At 41.8% G+C, this 16,323-nt stretch overlaps 1 protein-coding gene across 7 annotated transcripts in view; it reads left to right on the top strand.

Moving 5' to 3' along the window:
• PSD3 (pleckstrin and Sec7 domain containing 3) overlaps positions 1 to 16,323 on the top strand; it is a 460,884-nt gene that overhangs the window by 187,072 nt on the left and 257,489 nt on the right. Inside the window, exon 1 of one of the 7 annotated variants that reach the window (XM_075997242.1) lies at positions 4 to 5,359. The exons of 5 other annotated variants lie outside the window; for them this stretch is intronic. The gene's annotated coding sequence lies outside the window, so the exon portion shown is untranslated. Of the gene's footprint in view, positions 1 to 3; positions 5,360 to 12,853; positions 14,644 to 16,323 lie in introns of those variants that run through there. One more of the 7 variants, XM_075997244.1, reaches the window with a different exon arrangement.

Genomic DNA, 16,323 nt, shown 5'->3' with positions numbered 1-16,323 from the left:
ATTTGTTTTATTGTCTTTGTCTGGTCTTAGGCAGTGCTGGAGTATGTATAACTGTAGTTACAGAAAGTTCTTGGATTTGAAAATATTTCAAATAAAAACATTGTGAGGAGGTCTTAGGGAGAAACTTAGGAATATGATTTGTGTATATTATTTTCTAAATAAGGATAACAAAAATGAAAAGGGTATATTTATTACAAGGTCTGTAATGTTTGGGCAAAATGAGATTTTTCCCTTTATGGAGTTGTGCTGTTCTTTGATGTGATTAGACATAGCTTGGTGCTCCTAGACCGTGTGTGTACTCTCAGCCACCCCTTATGAAACTCATCCAGGCACTGAAAGGTCACCAATTTGAGCTTGGTCATTTAGCAGGGTCCATTCTGATTACTGCATACGGCTGTCATTCTTATTTCAGTATATCACTGCTCTGAAAGTTAGCTATCCTCTTAGTATGGAAAGATGATTTGTTTTAGAATTCAGCATTAGATTTTAAACTTTAAAGGCAAGCCAGTTATCTAATGAAAAAAGGCATGGGGAGTTTTTCTCTTAACCTGAGGGAATTTCAGCCTCACAGTTTCTATCTCTGGGAAAGTCTCTAATTTTTGATGTTCAAGGCACAGACAGGTACAGGGTATAAGGGAGGTCAGTGATGTTACAAACAGAAGGGGGCGCAAGCCTAGTCCATTGATACTATGTCCATTCTCTTGATGATTGGGGTTAAAGTATTCATGACCACTCAAGACTCAGTGGGAACTGCCAGGGTAGTCAGCTGATTTTAACAAGTGTGCTTGTGTGCATATATTGGTTAGGTTGGCATTTCTGGCCTTGATCACAGATTTAAAGTTCACATTTCCAGTATTTTACAATGCCATTGGTCTTGCTAGCCCATCAGTATAACAATTTTGACTCCTATTTGGACATTTTGTTTAATAGCTTTAATAAAGGACAAAGAATCCTCGGGGGGAAAAAAGGTGAAACATTTATGTGAGATGCATAAGCAGAGTGGTTATGAGTGCGGACTTAGGAATCATAGGCCCGTAGGCTTAAGTTTTACCTCTTTTATAGTTTGAACTCTGGTAAGTTTCTTAACCACTACTGAAGCTCAGCTTCATCACATGTGAAACAGAGATGACAGTCTGTGACATGGGGCTGGTGAGTGCAGGAATTGACCAGGGTGCAGTGCATGCAAAGTGCTACTGTAGTTTCTTCTCCTCTAATAAAAGCTTAATAAACATTAATGATCAGTGGCTGCTCTTATGTTTAAATCGTGCTTCCTTATGTCAGGCTTGTGAGAGGACTTAGAGAAGGTGATAATGAATTTGGAGTTGTGTGTGTGCTCCCACTGTAAATGTGCTGGGGCTTCTTGGCGTGAAGGTTGCAGGGAGCACCTCTGCTCCACGTCTCCCATTTGGCTCTCTCTCAAATGCAGCCCTCAATGGTGAGGAGGGCTGGGAGAGAAAAATGGTAGATTAGAGCAAATCCATCAACACTTTGTGAAAACATTTCTGAGCTCATGTCCTGTTGATGGCGTGTCAGTTTCATCATCTTTGAGCATGGAGAGCAGCATCATGTGCACATGTCTGATGGAGGTAAAATGGGATTGCCATTGTGCCTGTGTCCTTTCCCTAGGTGTAGGTCACCTTTGCTGGGTGGTAGTGGCTGCCTTTATAGGGCTTATCAGTGTGTCTAACTTCGCCCCTGTGTCTTTATGCTCCAGAGTAGCTGTGCCGCTGTGTGAAAGCTGCTTAGCTGCTCTGAGTATCTATTTCCTGGTCTATCACTTGTGAGTAATGTCTTTTTTCCATGGTTAAATGAGATAAAAAAAATATGTGAAAATGTCTAACACGGTAAGTACTAAGCATACTTTTTGCTCCTTAAAAATTGCTCCATTTCTTCTGTTACGATTAGGGGAAATGTCACACAGTTTATAATTAAGTCTCTTTACCTTATATATAAAGGTCTCATGTCTAGATCAGTGTTTCTGAAGCTTTTGTTTAAAATAATTTTCTTGTGTGATTAGTTTACATGATCTAATGTCAGTTTCTCCTTTTGCTTCCATAATTTTCAGCGTAGGCTATATTCCTTATAGCTTCTAAATTTAATTTTGATCTAGTTTTCAAAAATACTGTGAAAGGAATATGGAGCCAATGGTAAAAATTCAACTTGAAGTTCCTTTGATCCCACTCCCAGGAAGAAACCTCCATTGGCCATTTCTAATCTACTCTCGTATGACATAGTCCATGTAGCAATTTGGGACCAGATTTGAAAGGGCCTTATTGGTGCAAAAGTACAAACATGGTATGGAAAGTTCCGTCAGCTTAGTCCCTCCCTGCAGTTCTGAAGCACAGCGTTTGGAATGTTCAGGAGCTCCCTGGACAGGAACTGCCTGCACAGCTGGGTTGTGTCACTAAGAGCCAAATGTGCCTGACAGGTCCAGCTCTAGCCACGCTGTTGTGGGTCATGTGGTTAACCCAGAGTCCCTGTGGGGGAGTGAAGGGCTTCGTTCTGAGCAGAGGGCTGGGTCTGAACCCGCTCTGAAATCCCCAATCCTGAAGTTCTGGGAAAGCAGAGCCTTGTGTTGGGTTCCAGCAAGGATTTTAGTCTTTGTTTAGCTGGCCCGAGGGTGTGGTTCAGTCAGCTTTTTGGTCTTCTGTTATGTTTGGCTTTTTGTTACAATAACACTGGGTGGAGGTAGTCTAAAAGAAGGTGCACTGAATATGGAGTTGGAGGATGTAGGCTCAACTTCGAGCCATGCTATTACCCGACCAGATTTCTCTCTCTGGTCCTCAGTTTCTTTACTTGCAACATGGGGCTATTGTGAGGGTGAAATAAAATAATGCTCAATGCTCGTAAAGGTACTATTAACAGATAACCTGCTGAGTGCTCTGTGGGTTTTGGTTGTTTATCTTACTGGATTGTTCAAAGGACAATGGTTTATTCTTCTTATCTGGTTTAGGTAGACTGAACTGTTTATACTTCGGCAAGGGAGGAACAGTAGTAGCTCTCTGGTCCTTGCACTTTGGTCTCTTTGTGAGGTCTTTTGTCCCATCTGTTCTTGAGTATTCCTGGTATGCCTAAGAATCTGTATTCAAAAGGGGTGGGCAATGTAGTTTCTGTGCAGAATGTTCTGAAATAAGACACTCCCTTTTGTGGATTCAGCTGGTCCTCTACTGAGGCCCTGCTTTTCAGCAGGGGAAGCCCTAAGAACTGAAGCCCTGAGCATCTCGGTTGGCCCAGCTCTGATGTTGATTGTGACAGACGTAGGAAGGGTCACTTCCTCTCTCCATCCCTCAGTTTCCTCAACTGCAGAAGGGTTGGACTAAAAGCCCTTTTCATATAGGGAGGAGATAGTGACTATCTTCCCTTTTCTGCTTTTTCTCTACCTTGCTATATCCATCATCTTATTGGGCAATTTCTGCTTCCCCATTTAAATAACTTAGGGTAGTCATCTTAAAAAAGATATCACAAGTGAATAATGGGGCTGAACTCAAGTTGAGATGCCAGGTTGACTTCTGAGATGAAAATGTAGTGAAAACCATTGCAGGGTGACTGGAGTGTAAAGGGTGAATATCAAATTGTGTTGCCTATCATCCACTGACCTTGGCGTCACTTTGTTTTGTAGTCGTCCAGAGCTGATCATGTTTGATCAGGGCTTCTGGGTCTCAGATCTGTTGTTATGGGAGCTGTGAGCACCTGAACTGGGGTAGAGAGAGAAAGGGTCTCATGGCAGCAGGTGGCTGAAATGAAGATGCCACCATGAGAAGAAATGAAGAATGAATATTCTTTTAGCTTGAGGCAGTAATTCCTTTGGGGCAGGAGATGTTTGCATTGCTGTGGTTCTCCTTCTCCCTGCTATTCATCCATCCTGTTTGTTTTATTTTTCTCAAGATCTTTATCTGAATCTTGTTGAATGGAGGGAGCACATCTATCGTGTGTGGACGTTTTAGCCGGCTTTCCCAGGACAAGACTGCATTTCTGTGTGACAGAATAATAGGGAAACATTTGTATTTCTTCAGTATTTTGCTGCTAAAAGATAAACAAAAGACAGGCAAACTATTTTTGCAGCTTGGTAACCAGAGGGCTCACAAATGGCCCTCATAGCGGGAACTGTGTATCTAGCCAGTCCCTTGGGGGACTTATCACCTGGGCCAAGTGTTAGAGACCCATGGAAAATGTCCTCCTGGTTGTAACAATTGACCATAAAAATAACAGGAGTCACAGCTATAAAAGGCAGTACTTGATAAGGTTTGCTGAAGCCCAATTAGATGACCATCTATACAGGAGCTATCTCTGTTGTAGACTCGTTCATTCACAATATAAATGGAGATTCTGTTGATTAGGATTTGATACTTTTTACTAAATGTGAAGATATTTACCTTGCATCCATTGTTAATAAGTAGACCAGTACCCATTTAATTGCCAGATGTGTAAGTGCTGCTTTAGGATCAGAGGTGGGGAGATGGCTAACAGATTCAGAAGGTAATGAAGAATATAGTTGAGTAGGTTGAGATGCCATTTTCTGGCTCCTCAACCACGGGAAGCTTAGTGTGTCCCATCCTCCATTATGACTTTAACCATTGATAGACTTCATGGGAAATGTATAGCTGAGCATTTTCTAAAGCTTAAAAATGAGGGAACCAAAAGATATCCATGTGAAGCACAGTCAAGGAATGGCAGCATTTTGTATAATAATAAACTGAGGCCTTAGTCTGCACTTTTTCCCTGGTGTTGGGTCCCGACCCAGGGCAAGTTTACTGGTTGTTCTGGGGCTGCTGGGTTGATAAGCAATGTGGATTTTACAACCCAGTCCTTTGAAAGTAAAGTTTCCTTCTTTAAAGGAGAAAAATATTTTTAGTAACAAAATATTTTATTAGGAAATATAGGTTGAGCAAAAATAGGCAGCCACCATTATGCATATGCAAGAATATTTCCAGAAACATCCTAATGTGAGAAAACATGCAGCACTTACATTTGAGCCACAGTCTTAAGTGTCGAAAACATCAGCACTGCTACATGCTGCCTCTTGGTTCTGTGCCTGGCTTGGCTTGGCTGCCTCACTATGGGAGGGGCCCATCTCCTGAGTCAGCAGTGTCTCTTCATGTGGCACCCAGGTCATCTTGGGTGGTCTCGGGGCCACACAACCATGGGACTAGCTCTGGCAAGAGGCTTAGAGATCCATCTGCAGAAGCTAGATTGTGGGCCAAGGGTGGGGTTGCCCTACCCAGTATGTGTTAAGTATCAAAATCCACCCATGCGTCCTTGGCCAGTGTGGAAGTGTTATTTATCTTGTGTTGCACTCAGTTTTATGAAAACATCTGAAGACTGTCTGATGTAACTGTGCACCAACTTGGTTAAAAATTGGGTATGTCTTTTTAACTTTTAGAGAAAGCATCATTGTAAACAAGATTTAGGGTTTTTTTAATTCTCAAAATCTTGCATATGAAGTGACCATTGGCCATTCTTTCTGTACTCTGATGGCTGTTCTCTTCCTGGCTTTCTGGATAGTGTATGTTCTCCCCTTGCTTCCCTGCCCCTGCCTTTACTGTCTGCGCAGTCTTCACAGTTGTTTGGGTTGTACTGGATCTTTTCCTTTCCTTGAATATTTAACTATGCTTTTGTCTTCGATGTTGTCTCTCCAGCCCACGTGCTGAGCCTCTTAAACTGCTGATGGGCTAGGACTGTAAGGTGCTATGTTGCTGTGGCCATTGCACACCTAAGTCCAGCATGACTCTGACGCTCCCGGGGGTTGGCATCTGCAGTAGTCAGGTATCTACTTATGACACAGGTGGTCACAGGAAGATCATTGTGCTGGGAATTGGGAGACTTTGGCTCTGGCCCTCATCTGTCAATATCTAAGTTCTTAATCTCTCTGAAGCTTTCATTTACTCACTCAAAAAATGAGATCTGATTAAATAATTCAAATGGTATATTCCACCTGCAAAAATCCATTACTTGACTCTGTGAAATCACATTCTAATTCTGGCTCCCTAGATTAGCTCTTTGTGACCAATTAGGATCTTTTGTTCAAAATAAACTGAAAACAGTGAGGAAACTGGAATTGGAGCAGGTAGACTATACTAGAAAGTTAGTGGAAGTGCTCATGGCTTGCCCAGTGATAAAGGTGGATGGCAAGGAGAGGGCTGGAGGCAGAAAACAAATGTTTTCCATGAATTTGCTATCTTGTTCAGGCTGCCCACACAGCTTGGGTTTTTTTTTTTTTGCATTGTTCTTCTTTGGAAGCTACATCCACCAGTTACTCTTCCTGAGTGAGTTGATTGATACAAAATACTTATTTTGAAACCCAAGTGCACCTTTTCCAAGAAGGGAAGCACCAAGAGAGTAGGAAATTTTATTCTAGTCTCCTTCCCCTGGCTAAAGTGACTAACTGATGTCTTCATCTTCTCCATCCCTCTTCAGAAAGTCTTGCTTTCTCACATGAAAGCAGAAGTGTGAGCCACAGCAACTGAAATGAAACCAGGGTGTAGGAGGCAAAAGGCCTTGTAATACTCTCTTGATTCTTAGTTATCCAGAGTATTGGTATTGTACAGCCTACATTTAGGGGGAAAATTTTCTCCCTTTAGAATTGAAGACAACAGCCTAGGGTTGGCAGTCTGAAGTCTGGGGTTTTTCTTGTACTTCACATTAGCTCTGTGACTTTGGGTGTGTCATTTAGCCATTTCTGAACTGGCCTCATCTTTAAAATGAGGTGGTTGGGCTAGGCAATATTTAGGGTTTTTTTCCCAGAGCCAGCATGCCACGTGCCTGTGATTTCCCTCTTCATTAGCAAGGCCACTAGAGAGTGGCCTTGAGTGACAGTGAGAGAAAAGTCAAGCCCAGTGGGGCTTTGCTGGCGCCTTGTGTATAGCCTGTAACCTCTCCGAAGGCAGAGGCTGTCTTTTGATTTTTGTACAGCACTAAGTCCAGGTTTCCACAAAATATTTTAAAATTGATTGTTCCTTTTGTCGGTGTACTGATTTAGGCATTTGTTTATCGAGGTGTCAGCAGTCTGTGGCACTCTCTGCTAGGAGCGCACCTCTCGGAGACATTAGTGGCTTCCCAAGGGGAGTTTCCCCAGTAGTGACTGTAGGGCTTATGGACTCTCTGTACCTTCACGAGGAAAGTGTCTCCCTCCAGGGCATTGTAGAAACTTCTCTATTGATCTTCCCTTTCTATTTCTTTGCTTTTTTTTTTCCCCACAAAAGCCTCAAGGACAGTCATTGTTGCGCAGCTTGTGTTAAATGTCTGTTGGCATTTAGGTTGCAGGGCTTGCTTATGCTCTTGAACCTTGGAGTGAGACCTAGCAGGGGGTATCAGTGTTTCTTTAGAGGTTTATTTGCTTTTGCCTTCTTGGTAATGATGGTACCAATCAAAGCATTTGCAATTCTACGGGTAAGGTCGTGTACATGTGTTGAATGGCTCATTTAGAATATTTTCTGCTCATGAGGCAATCTGGAAATCTCCTTTTCCTATCTTCCTATTGGTTCCACAGGGCTAGTTTGAAGTTGGCAAATTGATATGAGTTTAAAATAATCCTGTCTCCATAAAGGATACCGCCATACCCAGGCCCAGAAAATGCTTTCATTTAGACTCATACCACTGACTCCAATGAACAGTATCAATACGAGTAGAGATATTACAAATGCATTTAGTTATCCATGCTCTCAGTCAACAGAGATACGAAGGATTCTATTTACATGTGCTCATTTTCTTTAATAATAAAAACAGTGGGTTTTTGGTATTCTCCCTGGTCGAATTTTTAGACAAAGTGATAGTTTGATTTCTTTTGGGTTTCCTTCTGCCATTTCTAATTGCTGTAGTAGTGAGACCTATGAGACTTCACCAGTGGGCAGCAGGGAGGGAGAAGAGAGTGTCAAGGGGCTCAGGTGACCCCCACCTGTGTGGCTGGTATAGCTCGTGGGGTGTTGATGTGGTGGTTCCACAGCACCCTGTTTGTAAGTACCTGTTTTCTAAGTGTCCTGCTATATCCCTGGAAGTGATGACTGAGGAGGAAGTTACCACCCTACTATGTTACCTAACCTGGAAATGCAAATAAAACCATGTCAGTGGGATAGTGCAGGTACTCTAACCCTGCCAAAGGCCCAGGGAACCTGTCTCACTCCAAGAGATTACAGGGTTTCCCTGGCTGACCACTGATGTGATAGTCCCTCCTTGCCCTGTCCTCTTCAAGATATCTATAGATGCTGCAGGCTTCTTGGAGTAATAAAATTTCAAATCAGTATGGTAATGGGCTGGGTGGGGTGGCTCAGGCCTGTAATCCCAGCACTTTGGAAGGCCCAGGTGGGAGGATTGCTTGAGGCCAAGAGTTCGAGACCAGCCTAGGCAACATAGCAAGACTCTGTCTCTATAAAAACTTTTTAAAAGTTAGGTGGGCGTGGTGGTATGCATCTGTAGTTCTAGCTACTTGGGAGGCTGAGGCAGGAGGATTGCTTAAGCCCAGGAGTTTGAGGTTACAGTGAGCTGTGATCAAGCCATTGTACTCTAACTTAGGTGACAGGGTGAGATCCTGTCTCTATTTTTTTTAAAAAAAAAAAAAAAAAGGTAATGAGATGTTTTATATTCTAATGTACAAGATATATCTTTGTCTCATTATTTTTTTCCTTTAGAATACAATTACCCTCAAGTTAAAATTTTATTCTGTTTAAATAACAAGATTTTAGAAAATCTGGGTCAATTTGTGAACTCCTTTTAGCAATGTTGACTATAGATTTGAGTGCAAAGCCTTTCCCACCATTTGGAATAAACTGGCCATTGTAACCAGCTTTGTATGGAACAGTTGTTTCAGATCCCAATCCTGTAATGATGTCATTTTCTTTAGACCAAAGTAAATGCTATGGAGACTAGCTTATTCTGGAATTTTACTGTACTGTTTTTCTCCTGATCGAAATCTTCCATAGCAAAGGAGTCCTGCAAAGTGAACAATTTCTTTTAGATGTTGTATTTATGCTTCTAACTTTTCTAGTAATAACTTTTATTTTTCCATGAGAAAGCAATCCATCCTATTTAAGGTGGAGTAGGGGTTGTGGTTGAAATTGCAAACAAACCCAGTTTATGTTCTATTTTGATTTTTCTAGCTTCAAAGTGTGTTTTCAGTGAAAGTTTTTCAGTCTCAATGTGGTTTGGGTTCACGGGTACAGAATAATAGAAACTATAAATATGTTCGATGGAAGGAGGACCATATTTAGCCAAGATAAAGTATACTTTCAGTTGTTTACATTATAAGGCCTTGAGCTAGAGTGAGGAAAGGTATTAGATCTCATAGAAATCATTAATAGTTTTTTCAAGTTTCTCCTGGAAGATACAAGTGTGTTTACCTCAAATTAATTATATATGAGTGAAACAGAGTAGAGAGGAGATCAACTTATAGAAAATTTCATCCTCTTTAGAATTCTTAGGGGACCCAACGGAGGAGAAGGAATTCCTTTATTTTCTTTCTTTCCATGATATCTTCATATTTAGAGTAATTATCAGAACTCTTGTTTTTTCCCTGGAAAGATACAGCTCTTAGATAATTATGGATAAATTGTATTAGTTAAAGGGTATTAATGGATGTCCTCTCATCCATAATTATGTTGCAATTTGGCTCCCATCAAGCTGTCTGTCTGTCTGTCAAGCTGTTTACAGGACCTAAACTCTATGCAATGGGCAGAATCTCGTGTAGGGTTAAGAACCTGTTTTTTTAAAATCGGGATATTTGTCTTCATATCCCAATTCGGCTATTTCCTGACAGTATTGTTTTGGTTCTGCAGAAAACCCCCAATCTATCCTTTGTAGACTGATCACAGTAATACCTACTTGTTAGACTTGGCAGGATCAACTGAGAACACTTAGGTGCTTAACACAGTTCCTGAACATAGTCAATGTCAGCTGTCATCTCCATCCTCACCATTATCATCAGTGCTTGAATGTATCTCTCTTTCATAGTGCTTTTTATGTTATTTCCCTTAATCACAAAGCTCAGATTAGCAACAAAGGACAGTACTGCATACTCATTCCTTTCCTACGTTTCCTTTATACTTTACCTTTCTTGGTGCCCTTGGTCAGGGGAGGCAGGTAAGGATTGGCATTATATCTCAAAGCTGTTGTTAGGAGAAACATACTACAAACCTGGAATACAGAGTTTTCCATGGTATCTTTCCAGGAAAAAGGAATTTTCTGAACACCTCTTACATGGTTGTCCCTGGCTATATGCAGGGGATTGGTTCCAGAACCGCCCCAGGATAACCAAATCTGCACACACACAGGTCCCTCAGTGGGGCCTGCAAAACCCATATACAAGGACTGTCGGAAAGTATCCAGCCCTTGTTAATAAGAGCAGTCAGTGTGACACCACTGTAACCTGGCAGCCAAGGAGAGTGGACTGGGATGCACGTGTGTGAACAATGACAGTGTTGCTATACTAGTCAGTGGGGTACTAGACGCCATTGACTGAGCACATGTACTGTGTGGCCGTCACATTCAAAACGATTGAGCGGGCCGGGCGCGGTGGCTCACGCTTGTAATCCTAGCACTCTAGGAGGCCAAGGCAGGAGGATTGCTCGAGGTCAGGAGTTCAAAACCAGCCTGAGCAAGAGCGAGACCCCGTCTCTACTATAAGTAGAAAGAAATTAATTGGCCAACTAATATATATAGAAAAAATTAGCCGGGAATGGTGGCGCATGCCTGTAGTCCTAGCTACTCAGGAGGTTGAGGCAGTAGGATCGCTTGAGCCCAGGAGATTGAGGTTGCTGTGAGCTAGGCTGACGCCACGGCACTCACTCTAGCCTGGGCAACAAAGCGAGACTCTGTCTCAAAAAAAAAAACAAAAAAAAAAACACTATTGAGCGGGTAGAGCAACAAATCTGCATCAAATTTTGTGTTAAGCTTGAACATTCCTCCACGGAAACTATGTGGATGATTCCGAAGGCTTTCAGGGACGATGTAATGAGTGCAGCACAAATAAAAATGTGGTACAAATGCTTCAAAGATGGTCAGGGATCTGTTGAAGATGATCCACATTCTGGAAGGCCTACAACAAGTAGAACACCTGAGAATGTTGAATGTGTATGGACTGCAATCAACAAAGGTCTCAAGGTGCCTACTTGGAAGGGGCCTGAGGTGTCATTGTCCTATGTACAGTGTTTCACGTATCTCATATTTCCTTCAATAAATGTCTCTATTTTTCCTCCTCCTACTACTACATGGCTGGATACTTTCTGGACAGACCTCACGGGAAAAGTTGGCCAGCCACTCCATATACACAGGTTTCTGCAAATGCTGTGTTTTTGATCTGTGGGGTAAAAAGCCACCTAAACGTGGGTCTGTGCAGTTCAAACTCGTGTTGTTCAAAGATCAACTGTATTACTTTATTATGTGGGGATGGTGGTGAGGAGAAAATGAACAAGTTCAGATAATGTTTGATTCTCTTGCTCAGATTTGTAGGTGTGGCAATTCTAATTCCTCATGCTGGAATGTGTCTTACTATAAGGGGTCCCTATAACCCTTTTGATTTTATTTTTTATTAAGGGCTATAGCAGAAACACAGTCTTCTTGAGTGGTACCTAGTGGAAAAAACAACATGGAAACTGAGTATCTCTTTATAAAAATTAGAATAATAGGAAGATTTGTGGATTTTTGCTCAAGAAAAATTCGTGCATGGTTCCACACATTCTGGCAAAAGGGAACATCTGAGGAATGTCCTTCTATACTTCACATTGCATAAGGCTTAGTATACTTCTTGATACATGTTTATATCTAAAACCTTAGCTGAAGGGCTCTCCTGGACTGAATGTTAACAAAGTCTGTATATTAGTAAAACCATACAATTTTGTGAGAGCTATTCATCTTAAAACGTGGAGCTTGCTCTCAGAGAAGCACTTAAGCTCTTGACAAGCACATTTATATGTCAAACTACCTCTAAGTAGTTTCTACAACACGGGGATTATAAAAAGGCAAGCAAACTTTGGAACTCTGCAGTCTCGGGCTGCTTTGTGTTTATGAGAATTCACATGTGATGCTGCATAGAGTGACTGTGGTTTTGGATTAAGTGGCTCTGGTGGTGTGTTGGCCAAATGCTAGTTGGGGTGATCCTCAAGTCTCATTATGTATCCAGCAGTAGGCTCCAGGTTCTACTACTTCCTTCTTGGTCTTTTAAGACATTGAAAAACTGGTCAACATGGGAGGATGGTGAAGTCTTACCAAGTTGTTGGCTTTGAAAACAGCAGAGGAGGATCCTCTACTGCCTTTCTGCTCCTATTACTAGTGGGTAGGGTTTCTCTATCACCTCTTTCTTCCCTGCCTTTCCTACCTCTTCACTGGCCTTGAACATTCTGTTTAGAATTAGGGTAGGTTTTAATTAAAAGTACTGGCCTGGGGACCCTATGTTAGTTCGTGCATTTAAATCCATTTTGTTATCCTCATATACTCAGACAAGGTTTCTCTACCAAGTGGGTATGATTGAGCATAGAAAATTGTATCTGTGCTTCTCTTTCTGAAGCTTCCTGAGGATAGATATCAGCAGCACATGAGAGTCTTTCCAAAAACTCTAAAGCATTTTGGCTGTCTTCATCATAGTTGTGTCACCCAGGCATGACTGGTTGATCCTAGCTGGGTGCAACCCAGAAAAGCCCACCCACTCACCAGGGTCCCTCCTCTTACCCAGGTTAAACAATGCCTGCACTTCTTCTCTCCATGCACACATGGGATCCAGACAGCCTTTTCTCCTCATGGCAAGTCATGGTCATTCCTCCATACTCGAGTGGGTTTTGAAACTGTGTGTGTGTGTGTGTGTGTGGGTGGGTGTGTGTTTAAATAGCAGACATTTTTAAATAAGCATTATGAAGAACTCCCAGTTTTATCAATGGTTGAAAGTAGAGCTGCCTTGTTAAAAGGTTGAGTGGGGAGCTGCTGAGCTCCACTCTCTGGGCCTCCCTGGCATTCCCAAGATGTTGCCTCTTACTGGATTGTCCCCACTAAGAATACATAATGTATTTCTCCCTCCTTTTCCATGTTGTGTGTGAGGATGCATGAACAAGGGTTTACACGTTAGCAAACTGTAACAAATAGGACAGTCTACTAAGCCATCCATTTAGTGTGGATACTACCTGCCTTGGGCAGGAGTTGTCACTGCTGGCCATGGTTTCATCAGGCAGTTTTGGTTGTAAACTTGATTTTTACCCAACAGAAATCACAGGACTTTCTTTTTGCTTTCCGTTCCCTACTTAGGTTCTTGTTTTAGTACTTTTTAAATAGGACTTAATATTATAATAACCTCCTCAGGTATGGTAGACTGTAGTCAAATTTTAGAGGTAGAAGGGACACTTATCTAGTCCCCCTACACACAGATACACACACAGTTGTGCAGATGAATGTACAAGGAAGTAAGGGGACTGGCCCAAAGTTACATAGTCGATAATGAATTGGAACTAGAATTATATACCCTTCTTTATATACCCCGCTGTTCCACAATGTTATATCAGCATGTACCTTCCCCATCTGACCGTAGACTGTGATTCCATGGTGGCACTGCAGACCCCTCCCAGAAAGGCACTGTGAGCAGTACTGCAGACTGCCGGGACACGCATCCCAGCTCTGTCATGCTCCCCTGCTGTGCATGTGGGAAACCTAGCATGTGTGCCTTATTCTCCCCATCTGTCAAATGGACATACTTATAATACCTACTTCATAGAATTCTTGTGAAGATCAAATGTGTTAATGCCTATAAAAGTCTCAGAACAGTACCTGGGACGTCAAAAGTGCTTGATACACATTAAATGTAATTTTTGTCTATATGCTTCAAATGACATTGGAGAGAAATAAAGCAGAGTCCATTATGGATCATCCAAAATGTTTGTTTCAGCCTGGAAGACCAACTAGGGTTCATTTAAGGTTAGCAGAATGTATATACCATCCCCCTAGATCATCTCTGGGACACCAGCATGTTCATCACAAGTGTTCTGAGACGTTTTGGTTCAGCCCCTACCCCACCCCCACCCACAGTCTATTACTCACAGTGATTGAGGGCCTGAGGCCTTAGCCTCTTCAAATGATGTGGTGGGATGTTCTCAGGTGGGTGGTAGTTCTCACTAAGCTTTTCCGGCTTATTCACTTGCCAATCACATTCCTTTGAAATACTACAGAGTAATTTTGTTCAAGGCCTAGAGGACAAAGGAACCCACAGTAGGATCCTTACAGGCCCGTGGAATGACTCCTTCCTACTAAGCACACACCAGTATTTTGTTCCTCCATGTAATAGTGTAAATTATTATGTGGAATTTAACAGTACGTGGGAGGAGAGAGGAGTTTTCATGGAACGATGGCACTGCATTGTCTGTCTCTGTGAATGATGTGGGTGAGATAACCACAAAGCATTGCTAAGGAACTACCACATCTGTCAGTCCACTGCCATCGGCTATGTGGGAGGCAGGGAAGACACTGCGGAGCTAATTTGTGTCATCACTGTGTCATGGGAGAGTGGCAGCCAAGCTCGAGCCTTGCTTTTTGTCATGAGTAAGACATGTAGAGGATAACCCTGCTCGTCCTTGAGCGCAGTGTTGAGTTTACTTGCACTGGTGATGCTGGTAGTGAGTGGTGTGTTCTAGAACCACGGGAGCTGCAAGACCTCCTGAGGAAACTGTTGTTTTTCTCTGGGTGAGTATACCTGGCTCCTGCTTACATCGCAGAAATGCTCCTCCTCAAACTAGGCCTCCCCCGTGGCTGTCTAGAGCCATCACTCCCCTTCCCTTTCTATGGGGAACAGATTCCACCTTTAAAGGGCTAAGGGGTTGTGTGAGGAAAAGCAAATGGGAGGTGCTCTGGTGTTGCAAGAGAAGCCAGGGACCTTTACCTTTTAACAATGGATCTTTGGAGGAAAGCTTTGCCTGAAGGTTGTTGACATTTTTTTCCCCTCTTTCTTGCTCAAGAAAATACTTTCCTGTAAAAATATAGAAACATTCAGTTAGGTTTGTGTCTAAAAGTTCAATGGAGAAAATGTATTTGGACCAGGAATGTTTCTTTTGTCCATGGTCTGATAAATTAATAATGCTGGAAACTGATGAACTAACCCATCAGAACACTTGTGAATGGTGCTTGAGCTCTTAGGTTAGGATCCTGAGAAGCCTTTGCAATTCTTTTGGTTAAGATGGGGAGCAGCAGCCTGGCTGTCTGGGAGAGAGCTGAGTGCAGGAAGTTTTGTTTTGAGCTTTAGTTCCCTTTTTAGAGGCCTCTCCTTTATGTTTGTTTTAAAGTTAGTTTTGAGTTGTCTGCCACTCCATTAATATGATAACCCGTTTCCTCAAGCTTTTCATTTGTAGAAAATTCAGAGACTGAGATCACTGAGAAAAAACAAGGCCTAGTTTGCAAAACCTTTTTGAAATGCAGTTAACTGAAATAGATTGTTAGCTTACTTTTTAAATTGAACATTATTTTTTTTTAATATTGAACTTTGGTTTGTATGTACTTAAAAAAATTTCTCAACTCCAGTTAGTTTTTTTTGTGTGTTTTTTTTTTTAAGAGAACAGGATGCATTTATTGAATAATGATATTTAGATTTACTAATGACAAAAATGCTTTTGGAGAGCAGAAGAGACAAAGAAGGGAAGGTCAAATTTCCTTTCAAGGAAACCCATGATCTTTCACTTGCCAAGGGTGGTAAGGCAATGATAACCTTCAGATAATTTTTCATACTTAATGTTCCTTGATCACATCATGAAGCTGTAGCTATACATGAAAACAAAACTAAAGCTCTACTGTCATTAGCAGAAGATTGTTCTAGAAATTAAAAGCCCTGCTGAGGGCTGTAAGGTGAATCCAGGTGTGAGCTGTGTCAGCCAGCATTACATGATTTCACTGTATTATTAACTGGTTAAGCCATATGATTCACTTGATCAATGAGATAACTTAAAACCATCCGTAATTAAGCTCTTTATTACAGAGATTAGAGAGCTGTGTCTGTACACGACAGGTACTTAGGGCAGTCCTCTGTCATTTCATCCTGGAGTGACTCTCCTCTTACCTAGTAGCTGTCTGCCTGATATACAACAGAATGTCTTGAAGATAAAACAAGTTGTTGATCTGATTGAGGTTAGTAAAAAGTCATCATTATTCTTAAGCAAGGTAGAGAATTACTTAAACACCTTGGAGCTGACCAGAGTGCTTTTAGAGTTTAGTCTCATTTCGTTTACTGTCTACATTTATGGTCTTTTGCCAGTTAGTATTCAAACATCAAGAGCTAAATGGTTTGACCTAAAAACCTCCACTTACTCCTAGTTACCTATGAGAATTATACACAGGAGAAACATAATCGGTCTCTCTGAGAGCCCACTCTGATTG

Source organism: Microcebus murinus, chromosome 24 (assembly GCF_040939455.1).
Source record: "Microcebus murinus isolate Inina chromosome 24, M.murinus_Inina_mat1.0, whole genome shotgun sequence".
In the NCBI taxonomy this organism is placed as follows: domain Eukaryota; kingdom Metazoa; phylum Chordata; class Mammalia; order Primates; family Cheirogaleidae; genus Microcebus; species Microcebus murinus.
This window is presented reverse-complemented; position numbering and strand designations above follow the sequence as displayed.